This window comes from Lynx canadensis, chromosome A2, assembly GCF_007474595.2.
Source record: "Lynx canadensis isolate LIC74 chromosome A2, mLynCan4.pri.v2, whole genome shotgun sequence".
In the NCBI taxonomy this organism is placed as follows: domain Eukaryota; kingdom Metazoa; phylum Chordata; class Mammalia; order Carnivora; family Felidae; genus Lynx; species Lynx canadensis.
Genome location: NC_044304.2, coordinates 53,779,795 through 53,791,849, shown reverse-complemented (window position 1 = coordinate 53,791,849; position 12,055 = coordinate 53,779,795). Strand labels below are relative to the sequence as shown.

The following is a 12,055-nucleotide window of genomic DNA, read 5'->3' as shown; positions in this document are numbered from 1 at the left end:
AGGAAGGCTGAAAGGCACTGAGCAGACCTTTCCCTCAGTGATCTTTGGAGCCTGGGACACTCTTCAGTTCAAAGACGCTGTCTCTGGAAATGAGTGCATAGCTACCCCAGTGATTTTCATGTTCTAGGATATCTCTCTTCAGAAAAAGAAAAAGAAATGACCATAAGTAAATGTCAATATTGTCAGAAGAAATCGATATGTAATTGCTGGAACATTTATTAGGACTGTTACAAGTGACAGAGAAACTAACTCAATGGTTTTAAGTTCAGAAAAGGGGAATATCATGCTGCATGGAACTGAAAAAGCAGTTCCAGGTCTGGCTGGTTGCAGGTCTGGTTGGTTTCAGGGTTTAACAAATGTCAGCAGGACCCAATAAGACTCCAGGCTCAGCTCTCATTGTGCAAAGGTAGCTGAGGGAGGCCCAGCTGTCTCTCCCCCAACAGTTTGAGTCCCTGGGAAAATTCAGAAGACTCATTTGGGAGCTTCTTCAAAAAATCTGGCCATTCACTTCGATTGGATCTGGTTGGGTCATGTGTCCATCCCTGAACCAATCACAATGACGAGGGCCATGTGCCGCTAAGATTGACCAGTCCTGAGTCACATGCTCTGTGTAACACTGAGTGCTGAATAGATGAGACTATTTGTTTGAGTTAAGTTTGAGTTTCTCTCACGTGGCTGTGCTTAATCTGTTTCCCCCTGTGCTCCCCCCCATCCCAACCTCTGCCCATTGAGCCCCTGGAAGGCAGGGACCATGCTGAGCATTTTTATATCTCCAGTGGCAGGCTCAGTGCGTGTCTCCCAGCATGGAGTAGTGCTCACTCAGTAAATGTTCATTGAAATAAACTGAATTAATTGCAGATAATGGAGAGTGAACTGGAGAACTGAGATGTGTGTCCATAAGGTTTATGCAAAACAAAGCAACACAAGCACACCTCTGGCCCTGATTATGTGGCTTTCATTCTCCCTTTGGAATCACCCAACCCAAGCCAATGAAGGAAACTGTACCCATTTTAGATTCTGGACATCGATGACAGTGAAATAATCTGAAATTAAAGTTTTAGTTGTTCAGGGGCGCCTGGGTGGCTCAGTCGGTTGAGCGGCAGACTTCGGCTCAGGTCATGATCTCGCGGTCCGTGAGTTCGAGCCCCGCGTCGAGCTCTGTGCTGACAGCTCAGAGCCTGGAGCCTGTTTTGGATTCTGTGTCTCCCTCTCTCTGACCCTCCCCCGTTCATGCTCTGTCTCTCTCTGTCTCAAAAATAAACATTAAAAAAAAATTAAAAAAAAGTTTTAGTTGTTCAGTAAACCTTAGGATTTGCTTGCAAGCTGGAGCCAGAGTTTCTCTTCTGCCTTAGCAAATAGTGAAATAATTAGCAAATAGTGGTACATGCTGGGGGGATCAGGGTGATAGAATGTTGCAAAAATGAGTAACACGGCCCTTATTCTAGAGACTGAGAGAGGCCTGAGCCACTTCCATTTTTTGATGCTCCTGGTATATATTTTTTAATGTGGAAGTGCCAAAGTAGATATTAAAAAGTGGTGATGGGGTGCCTGGGTGGCTCAGTCAGTTAAGCATCTGACTCTTGATCTCAGCTCAGATCTTGATCTCAGGGTTATGAGTCCAGGCCCCATGTTGACCTCTGCAGTGGGTATGAAGCCTACTTAAAAAATAAAAAAGTTGGGGCACCTGGGTGGCTCATTCGGTTAAGTGTCTGACTTCAGCTCAGGTCATGATCTCGTGGTTTGTGGGTTTGAGCCCCACTTTGGGCTCTGTGCTGACGGCTCAGAGTCTGGAGCCTGCTTCGGATTGTGTCCCCCTCTTTCTCTCTCTCTGCCCTTCCCCTGCTGATGCTCTCTCTATCTCAGAAATAAACATTAAAAAATTTTTTTTCAGGTTTTTAAAAAAATTTTTTTAATGTTTATTTCTGAGATAGTGAGAAAGAGAGAGGGCGTGCGCAAGCGGGGGAGGGGCAGAGGGAGAGGAAGACAGAATCCAAAGCAGGCTCTAGGCTCCAAGCTATCAGCACAGAGACTGACCAGGGCTCAAACTCACAAATCACCAGATCATGACCTGAGCCAAAGACAGATGCTCAACCAACTGAGCCACCCAGGGGCCCCTTAATGTGTTTAAATCATAATCCCCCCTTTCCAGCATAACATAAATTAATAATGTTATTTACAAGATAGTTACAACATTTATTTGGAAACCTAATGCATAGTTGTGGCTGATTGTACTTTTCACAGATGGCTGTATCCCACATGAGTTTTTGTCACCTTGCCCAGTCTCCCATCAAGAGATGGAGTCTGTGTTCTCTGCCCTTGAATCTGGGCGGGACTGTGACTGCTTCAAACAGCAGAGTACACTGGAAGTGATGCTGGGTGACTGAGTCATAAAAGACGGCAGCTTCTGCATTGTTTACTGGTGCTCTGCACCACCATGGAGGAATTCTGACTACCCTGAGGCCACGATGCTAGAAAGGCCAGGTGGAGGTGCGTTGGCAGACTGTCCCAGCTAACCACTCCCCATTCCCCCACACATCCCTTCCAGCCATCGCCACGGAGGTGCCAGACATAGGAGTGAAAAACCATCTTGGAAGTGGACCCTCCAGCCCCAGGTATTCAGGTCACCTGCCATCAGAGTCCTTCCACCAAAGGCCCAGACATCGCAGAGCCAGCCATGCTTGCCAGGCCCTGTCTCCATTCCTGACCCACAGGATCTGTGAGCATAACAAAATGGTTGCTCTTTGACACCCCTAAGTTTGGAGTGCCTTGTTACACAATGGGCAGCTGGAATAATCGTCTGCCACAGACAATGTGGTCCACTGATAAGGCTTCAGATTAAGTCGTATGATGAGGGCTTTCTTTTATTCTTGTTGGTGTAACCTCTACAACTTTGTTTGGGGAGAGCTGGCAAATTTTAACATGCTTCCAGGACTATATGGCCCTCCTGACCTCTCTCTGGGGTCGCCTACATAATTTGTGGTGCCTAGCACAAAAATGAAAATGTGGGGCCCCTTGTTCATAAAGTAGGAAAAAGTGACTTTATAGGTATTCAAATGTAGAACTTTTCCCTTTCTCTCGTCTTGTCATGGTGTTTTGTACGTGCTATTTAATGCCAGGCTCCCCGGGCACAGGGACACTCACAGCGCAAGTGCAGACCCTAATGGCTGTGTGGGTCTGCTGGCTGCGGGAGCCCGACTCTGGGCTGGCTGCCAGACTGAAAGGCTAGAGCTGGACTGGAAGCAGGAGAGTCACCCTCCCCTTCGTATGGACCTACCATCTCAACTCTGGGTGGATGGGGACCCTCCAGTTGTGCTCCATACCTGGATCAATGGTGGAAGTGAGGCACCTCCCATATTGCCTGCCAAATGTGCAATGGTACTGCCACCCAGGGGAGGGCACATCAAGATCAAACATGCCCTCTCCCTCACCAGTGCCTGGGCCTCCTCGGGGCCACAGGACGGCAAAGGTTGCTGGGCGGGAGTGGAGACACTGGGCAGGACTTGGCTCAGGTTGGGGGTGGAGGGAAGTGGCAGAAAGGAAAGGGAACAGGCAGCTGAAAAGCCCCAGAAAGGCAGGAACACTTGTGAGCAGAGATTCCGAGCCCCTAGGTGTATGCTTCATGTCCCATTGGACTTCACTTTAACAAAACACAAATTCAAAGATGAAATTATTACGCATTTCAATACAGAGACCACAGAGCATTAAACCCCAAGGGCTGGACCTTCTGAGTGCAGGGGCCCTGTGTGACTGCATTGATCTCATGCCATGAAGCCCACCCTGCATCTCCCCAACATACGATGATGTTTTGAAAAAAATTTTTTTATTTATAAGGAATCTCCACTCAAACTCAAAACCCTGAGATCAAGAGTTGCACGCTTCACTGCCTGAGCTAGCCAGTGCCCCACCCCAACACAAAATGCTTTCCTAAGGATCTCAGCTTCACCAAAGTCTTATGAGGTGGGTGTATTGTCCCCATGTCACAGATAAGAAAATCTCTCAGACAGATGTAGTAGCCTGTTTGCCTGGCCCAGAGTTGCACAGCTAATAGAGTAAGGAGATGGAAATTGAACGTCTGCTTCCAAAGACTGTGCCTTTCCTGCCAGCTGAAGCAATGAAGGGATGAGAAAAGACTACATAATAAAGTATGGGCTAACGCAGGAGATATATGGAAATTCGGAACAAGGACAGAACACTGGAGGCCACAGCTGCCAGGGGAGGCTCCGTGGAGACATGGCCCTTGAGTTGGGATTAAAAATAGGGAAGGGCAGGGCACCTGGGTGGCTCAGTCATTTAAGCATCTGGACTCTTGATTTTGGGGTCATGATGTCACAGCTTGTGAATTCAAGCCCCATGTCAGGCGCTGTGCTGACAGTGCAGAACCTGCTTGGGATTCTCTGTCTTCCTCTCTCTTTGCCCCTCCTTCACTTTCTCTCTCTCTCTCTCAAAAATAAACAAACATTTAAAAAGTAGGCAACAGCATTTCCAGCAGACGGAATAGCATGAGCTGTTTCACCTGGTGGGCTGGGTTCCATAGGCCTGAGAGGAACAGATTCTGTTCCTGGGACAGGAGGAGTCAGACCAGTGAAATAGGAGAGAATTTCAACAGGAAGAGGATGCCCTTTACCAAATGTCATGAAGGGCACTGAGGCCTGGGCTTGAGAAACCCTTCTGGAAGGATGTTTCAGTGAGAAGGAGAGACATTTTGAAGGTGGCTATGGGAGGCAGACGACTGGGGCTTAGTGGAGGGATGGTTGAGAAAATTGAGTTGGAGTCCAGACCATTTTTTGGACAAATTTGGCTCCAAAATGTAGGGGAAAGGGGAAGAAAGAATTAGGGTGGTAACTGGAAGGGGGAAAGGGACATTTGAAAGTGCTGGTGTTTTCCTTTGTCAAGATCGGCACGCTTTTCCATTTAGAACAGAAAGTAGTAAGTTGGGGAGAGGTGTTGGAGACAGAAGGGAGGAGGAGGAGTGCTCCCTGTACACCTACTGCGTGCCAGGGCCTGTACCTTCCTGTTTTATTTCCTCCCAATAACGCCTGATGGCAAGTCTTCCTGCTCCTACACCACCTGAGGGAGAGGCTACGAATCATAGCAGTGAGGGCAGGGCTATCATTTGGTCTTTTATTTGTCTAACTTTGGATCCCAAGCCTACCCTTCTGTGCAGAGGAGAGGTGAAAGTTGGGTTTATCAAGGGGAAAAAATGTGTGTCTGTGTGTTCTCAGCAATTGCTGTAGGAATTTGATGGAAAGGGGGCAGGGAACAGGGGCTCCGGCCCCTGTTGGGAGTGAGTCATCAGCCCTGAGGTGTGGTCCAAGGCTGGGAGGAGGCAGGTAGAGGTTAGCCAAGGAGGTGGTGGGAAAAGGCTGTGCATTGGCCACACCCAAGAGACGGGTGGACCCCATCAGTTGCTGGAATCAGGGTGACTTTTATCTTGGGGCTCTGTAGCTGAGGAGCTAGGATGAAAGGGAGATGGTTCTGGGAAGCATGGCAACATGGGTCAGGCACCGGAGATGCCTTGGTGAAGGCAAAATTGAGTTGAAGGCTGGGGTGGGTAGTGTGTGTGGAGTGTGAACAATGGAGAAGGCGAAAGGGCTATGGGACAGACTGGACCCCCCCTCCCCCTGCCCTCTATCTTTTGTTCCCCATTCTTTTTTTTTTTTTTAAGTTTATTTATTTTGAGAGGGAGCAAGAGTGAGGGGGGAGGTGGGCGATGCAGAGAGAGAGGGAGAAAGAGAATCCCAAGCAGGCTCCAGGCTGTCAGAGCAGACCCTGACATAGGGCTTGATCCCAGGAACCATGAGATCATGACCTGAGCCTAGATCAAGAGTCAGGAGCTTAACTGACTGAGCCACCAGGTGCCTCTTATTTCCCCATCCTCAATCTCTGTTTCCAGTGTGGACCATTTCATTTGTTCTCCAGGCCCGTTTTTTTTTTTTTTTTTTCAACGTTTATTTATTTTTGGGACAGAGAGAGACAGAGCATGAACGGGGGAGGGGCAGAGAGAGAGGGAGACACAGAATCGGAAACAGGCTCCAGGCTCCGAGCCATCAGCCCAGAGCCTGACGCGGGGCTCGAACTCACGGACGGCGAGATCGTGACCTGGCTGAAGTCGGACGCTTAACCGACTGCGCCACCCAGGCGCCCCCCGTTTTTTTTTTTTTTAATTAAAGTTTTGAGTGGGTAACATATTCACATGGTTCAACAATGAAAAATTAAAGTTTAAGAAAAAAATTAAAAAGAATGCAAATAAGATATAAAAGTTTTTAAATTAAATTGAAAAGGAGGGGCACCTGGGTGGCTCAGTCGGTTAAGAATTCAACTCTTGATTTTGGCTCAGGTCATGATCTCATGGTTCGTAAGTTCAAGCCCCACATCGGACTCTGCACTGACAGTGTGGCACCTACTTGGGGTTCTTTCTCTCCCTCTCTCTGCCTCTCCCCTGCTTGTGCTCTATTTCTCAAAATAAATAAACATTAAAAAATATACTTAAAAAAAGAAAACAAAAGAAACAAAAAAACCAAGTAAATAAAAATTATAAAAAGGCAGTACAAACTATTTTTACCAGTCCTATATTCCATAGTTCCATTCCCAGTTCCCACCCTGACCCTAGCCTGTGATCACTGTTAGTAGCATTTTGTGTGTCCTTCAGACTTAAACAAATGCTTTTCTTTCTTTTCCCAAAAAGTAGCATACTGGTCACACTGTTTTATCCCTTGGCTTTTTTTTTTCCCTCCTTCAACAGTACTTCTTAGCTATCTTTCCATATCAGTATATAAGAGAGTTCATCTTTCACCTAATTGCATAACATTTCTTTGATTATAAGCAATGCAGCAAGAAATAATCTTGTACATACATCATTTCACACACTTATAGGCGTATCTATAGGACAAATTCCCAGGACACTTTCTTTAACAAAAGGTATGCACATTTATAATTTTGATATTGCCAAATTGACTTCCATAGAGATTGTTCCAGTTTCTATGTCCCAAGTAATTTCTGAGAGAGTCCAGGCCTTAATTTTGACTTGATTTCCAAGATGACTCTGCATTAGGCTTTTCTGCATATGACACCACAGCATGTATTGTGGCTGACACCCCAATAACTAGCCCCTTAACCACCACCCCACCCCCCATTATGGACTGCCTCATTATGGCTTGAGGGAAATTGACCCTTGGCCAGATGTCTTTTTGCCCCTCCAGACATCCCCTTTACCATTCTCTCATGTTCTCTGCTCAGGGAGGCAATCTCCAACTGAGAACTACTGTTTCCCAAACCTATATGTTAAGTCACATCTCTATGCCTTTGCCTGTATGGTTTCCACCTCCTGCCCTGCCCTCCCACCCATCTCAGTATGGAAAATTCTGACTCCTCCTTAAAGGCTCAGCTTAAGTGTTGCCTCTGTGGAGGCCTCTCTGACAGAACCGGTCACTCCCTCCCTCCTCTGCTGTGGTACCACAGAACTCCTGTCAGCTGGCCCTTAGGGCACACTTGGGTCACCTGGTGGGGTAACTGTTTACAAGGCTCTGTCTCTCTCGGCACCCAGCCCAGGTCAGGCCCATCTTTCAAACTCGTCTGTAACTAAAATTAAACTCAGTGGAGAGGTAGGGTGGCATGGAAAGGCATGGAAAGGCATGGAAGTTGTGGGAGTCAGACTGGGTATGACTCCATCCTTTGTCCTCTTCCCACCTCGCCCTCCCTCGTTCTCTGTGTTCTAACCACACTGGCCCATGTTCCTTTCCCACTTCATGGCCCTTCATGTGCTGTTCCAGCTGCTCTTTCCGTGGTTCTTTTTCATCCTTCAGTGCCCAGCTTAAGTCTTACTTCCTAAGAGAGAACTTCCATGACTGCTGAGCCTAAAGATACACCCTTTTCCCATTCTGTAATTCTCTAGTCATTCTCTTCATTGACTGACCATGATCCTAGTTTTTATGTTGATTTGTTTACTAGTTTGCTGCTTGTCCTCCCCCACCGGACCTTCAAGCCCTTGAGGGCAAGGACCTTGGCTTGTTCACTGTCATGGGTCCGGTGCTAACACAGGAACTGGCACACGTGAGGCACAACAGAAATCTTTATCAACTGAATGATGAATGAACAAATGAACAGGTCCAAATCCCTGCTCCACCATTTCCCAGCTTTGTCCTTGGATTAATTGCCCTCTCAGAAGAGTTCCTCATTTGAAGATCAGGACTTATTGGTAGTGATGTGTACTGGTGATTGTACAAAACGCCTGCATGAAAAGGCTTTGTAAATGGTAGCTATCATTTGTTTTTGTTTCCTTCACCTAAAAAATGCATTCTTTTAGCCAGGCTTAAAGACCTTATTGTGTATCTTTACCAAAAAAATTTTTTTATATTGAGGTGTAACAAAGGTATAGAGAGAACACATACTGATTTCTACACATACACACACACACACACACCCATGTAACTACCCCCCAAATTAACTAGAACATCCCAACACCCAGGTAAGTTTCCACATTAGCCTCCCCCACTAATACCTATTCTTTCTCTCTGTGTGATCTGAGATTATGGCATGTCCATTCTTTCTAGCTCTTCTGACCTTTCCTACCACCAAGCCAGAGATTTCTAAAGTAGAGGATATGCAACCCAGTGGGGTATAAGATGATGCCTCCAATTCTACTCTTAGGTATATGCCTGAAAGAACTGAAAATAGTACATATATTTGCATACTCACAACAGCACATATATTTGCATACTCAACAGCACTATTCACAATAGCCTAAAGACAGAAACAGCCCAAATGTTCATCAACCAACTGTGCTATATATGTATGGTGGAATATTATTGTCATAAAAAGAAATGAAGTACTGATACATACTGTCATGTGAATGAATCTTTAAAATGTTATGCTAAGTAAAAAGAACCAGACACAGGGGCTCCTGGGTGGCTCAGTCGGTTAAGCGTCCGACTCTTGACCTTGGCTCAGGTCATGATCTCATAGTTGTGAGATTGAGACCCGTGTTAGGCTTCGAGCTGGGCATGGGGCCTGCTTTAAGATTCTCCCTCTCCTTCTGCCCGCCCCTTTTATTCATGCTCTCTCTTAAAAAAACAAAACAAAAAGAACCAGACACAAATGTTCACATGTTCTATGAAAGATCCAGAAAAGATAAATCCTCAGTTGTAGAATGCATATTGGGGGTTGTCAAGGGCTAAGTGGGAATGGGATGGGGAGAAACTGCTTAATGGGTAAGGGGATTTTCTATGGAGTGATAGAAATATTTTGGAAGTAGAGGTGCACAACACCGTGAACATACTAAATATTACTGAATTGTCTGCTTTGAAATGGTTGAGTTTATCTTATGTGAATTTCACCTCGATAAACTGTTTTGGAAGAAAATGAAATAGCCACTCTTACTGGTCAGCTGAGGGGTTTGAATGAAGCACAGGCTCCCTAAGCTGTGAAGTGCTGGGCAAATACCAGCTGGGAGCCGCTGAAGGAAGAAATGGCCTGGGGGTCAGCAAGTGTGGTTTGCTGCTCTACCCCAAGTAGTAATATTACGATAAGCGATAGCTATAATAATTACAGCTGACACTTCTATAATGTTTAACATGAGCCAGGCACTGTTCCAAGTGCTTTGTATCTTAAACTCATGAAATCCTTACAACTCTGAGAGGTGGATACTATCACGTTTTCATTACAGATGAGGAAACCGAGGAACTGAGGTTTAAAAGACTGGTCCCAGTCACAGATGAGGAAGTGGCAGAGTCCAAATTTAAAACTAGGCAGTCAGACTCCAGGTACTGAAGTCTCAACCCCCAGGCTCTTGTGCTAAGTGCTTTCCATGTTTAATCTCATTTAATCCTGTGAGGTAGATATTATTATTACTCCTATTAAAAAAAATGCACACACACACAAACACACACACAAAACTGTCATGGACTTTCTATATTCAATGCCTTCCACTCTTTCTTCTGCATTTATTTTCATGTTGGTCCTCATCTTGCTTCATCTTCAGTTTTCGATATACTGCACATACTACTACATGAATTTATTATTTCTATTTTCTTTTGGTCTCTCATCACTAGAAGGCAGGGCTTCTGGTTGTTGATTTCCCAATACCCAGAACAATGTGTGGTACACAACAGTCATAACTAATTGGGTTATTTTGTATGCCTGTGTTTGAATAAAGATCATACCATAGTGTTCTACTTAAAATGTGATGGATTTAAAAAAAAGTCAGTACACAGATCTCCCTCATTCTTTTTAAGATGGATAATATCCCATACTGTGGACGCAGCACTGTTTCAAGTTTTCTACTTAATTAACCCACATCTTTCCCAGAGTATCTCTAATGCAAACAACATGACAATAAACATCTTAGTACATGCTTCTTTGTGCCCATATGAACACACTTCTCTAAAATTAAGTGCCTAAAGGTGGAATTGCTGGTAGGAGGGGTATACACATTAAAAAAAAAAAAAAGTCAGTGGGCAATGCCAAATTGTCCTCCCCATAACCATTCCTGCCAGCGATGAATTAGGGGACACAATAGGTTTTCATGCACTTTGTACCAGATTAGCTACTAACAGTCTTTTTAACTTTTTGCCAACCTGAGGGGAAAAAGGACCCCGATCTACAGATGAGGAAACTGAGGCTCAGAAAACCTGAGGGACTTTCCCCACAACTGGTAAGTGGCTGAGTCGCTTCTACGTGCTGGACTACCGATAGAACGCGCCAAAGTTGTACACAGCTTGCTGTGTCCTCCCGTACGTCTGCTTATCTCTAGGCCTTGTGATGCTGGCAGGCTAGCCTTCCCCTCTCGCTAGCCCTCAGACACCTCCGGAGAGTACAAACCGCGCCACTTCTCGATTGCCAACCCCTGAGCCCAAGAGCCGCCCAGTAACCGGTCCTTCGCTCTCCACTAGTCCGAAATGGCGACCAACGAGAAGGCAAGACCACGCCCCTTCTCTGGGAGGCGGGGCCTGAGTTCAGGCTAGAGTGATAGATGCCCGAGCCAAGTTTGAAGCCTGCTGCCAGGCGGGCTCACGCAGAAGCAGAGAGCCGGTGGCGCCGCAGGTCGGGAGGAGGAGCACCGAGTGGAGGGCTCGTTTGCCGGGGCCGCCCGAGAGTCTCTTCGTCGCGGGCGTTGGGGCCGCCATCTTAGATGGCGGGAGTAAGACGAGGACGGGCGTGAGACAGGAGGGCTTCTCTGCCGCTCTCCTAGGGCCCGGAAGAGGGCCAGCTGGCCGGGCTTTGGGGCGTGTGCCCCGAGGCGCGGAGCGCGAGTGCGACGATGCGGGGACTGCCCGGGGCCCCGTCCCCTGGGCTGGGGACACGCCGAATGTGACCGCCTCCCGCTCCCTCACCCACCGCGGGGAGGAGGAGCGGACTAGACGCCGCCACCAGACGACGGGACACGGAGGCGGCTCGGCTCCTTCAGGTAGGCGGTAGGGCCAGGCCCTGGATGCCGGGGGAGCTGGGCGGCGGGGCTGAAGGGGCCGGGTTCCTCGGCGGCCCGGCCTGGGCAGCGTTGATGGAGCGACCCCGCGGCTGCCGGGTCGAGGGCCTGGGCAAGGCCGCTGTCACCCCGGGTGGCGGTGGGCGGGCGGGAGCCCTGGGGCCCGGTGTCATGGCCGGCGAGCCGAGTTTCCACATCCCCACTCAAATTTCCTTGTGTTTCGGGGAAACGTGCTAGCGCCACCCCTGTACTCGGTGCATATTCCTTATATTTTGGCAATGGGAAAATCTGCCCAGAATTGCCCCTTATCCGTGTTGTCATTCAGATGGACGAATTCCTTTTCTTTCTGGGCGCGGAGGGGTCCCGGGCTTGCATCCTCACTCAGAGTCTGTCACTCAAGTGACACTGTTACAGGGAGGACGAGAAGAATGGGGGACGAGAGGCGGAAGTGGGTCAGTTCCCCACCACAAAGGCATAGGGGCCTCGCCTTGGGTTTCGGGACTCCGTGGGTTACTAATGAAAGGTTTGGGATGCGTATGCTGAGGTTTGGCCCTGGGATGCTTTGGAGTGAAGATCCAGGGCTGTCTTTTGTGTGAAGAGAGAGCCGTCTGGACGCTTCGGTTGTGCAGCTGCAGA

At 47.7% G+C, this 12,055-nt stretch overlaps 1 protein-coding gene across 1 annotated transcript in view; it reads left to right on the top strand.

Annotated features, from left to right (window-relative positions):
• Positions 1–11,013: 11,013 nt before the first annotated feature.
• Positions 11,014–12,055, top strand: part of RAF1 (Raf-1 proto-oncogene, serine/threonine kinase) — an 84,461-nt gene continuing 83,419 nt past the window's right edge. Inside the window, exon 1 of the mRNA XM_030307436.2 lies at positions 11,014–11,401. The gene's annotated coding sequence lies outside the window, so the exon portion shown is untranslated. The remainder of the gene's footprint in view (positions 11,402–12,055) is intronic.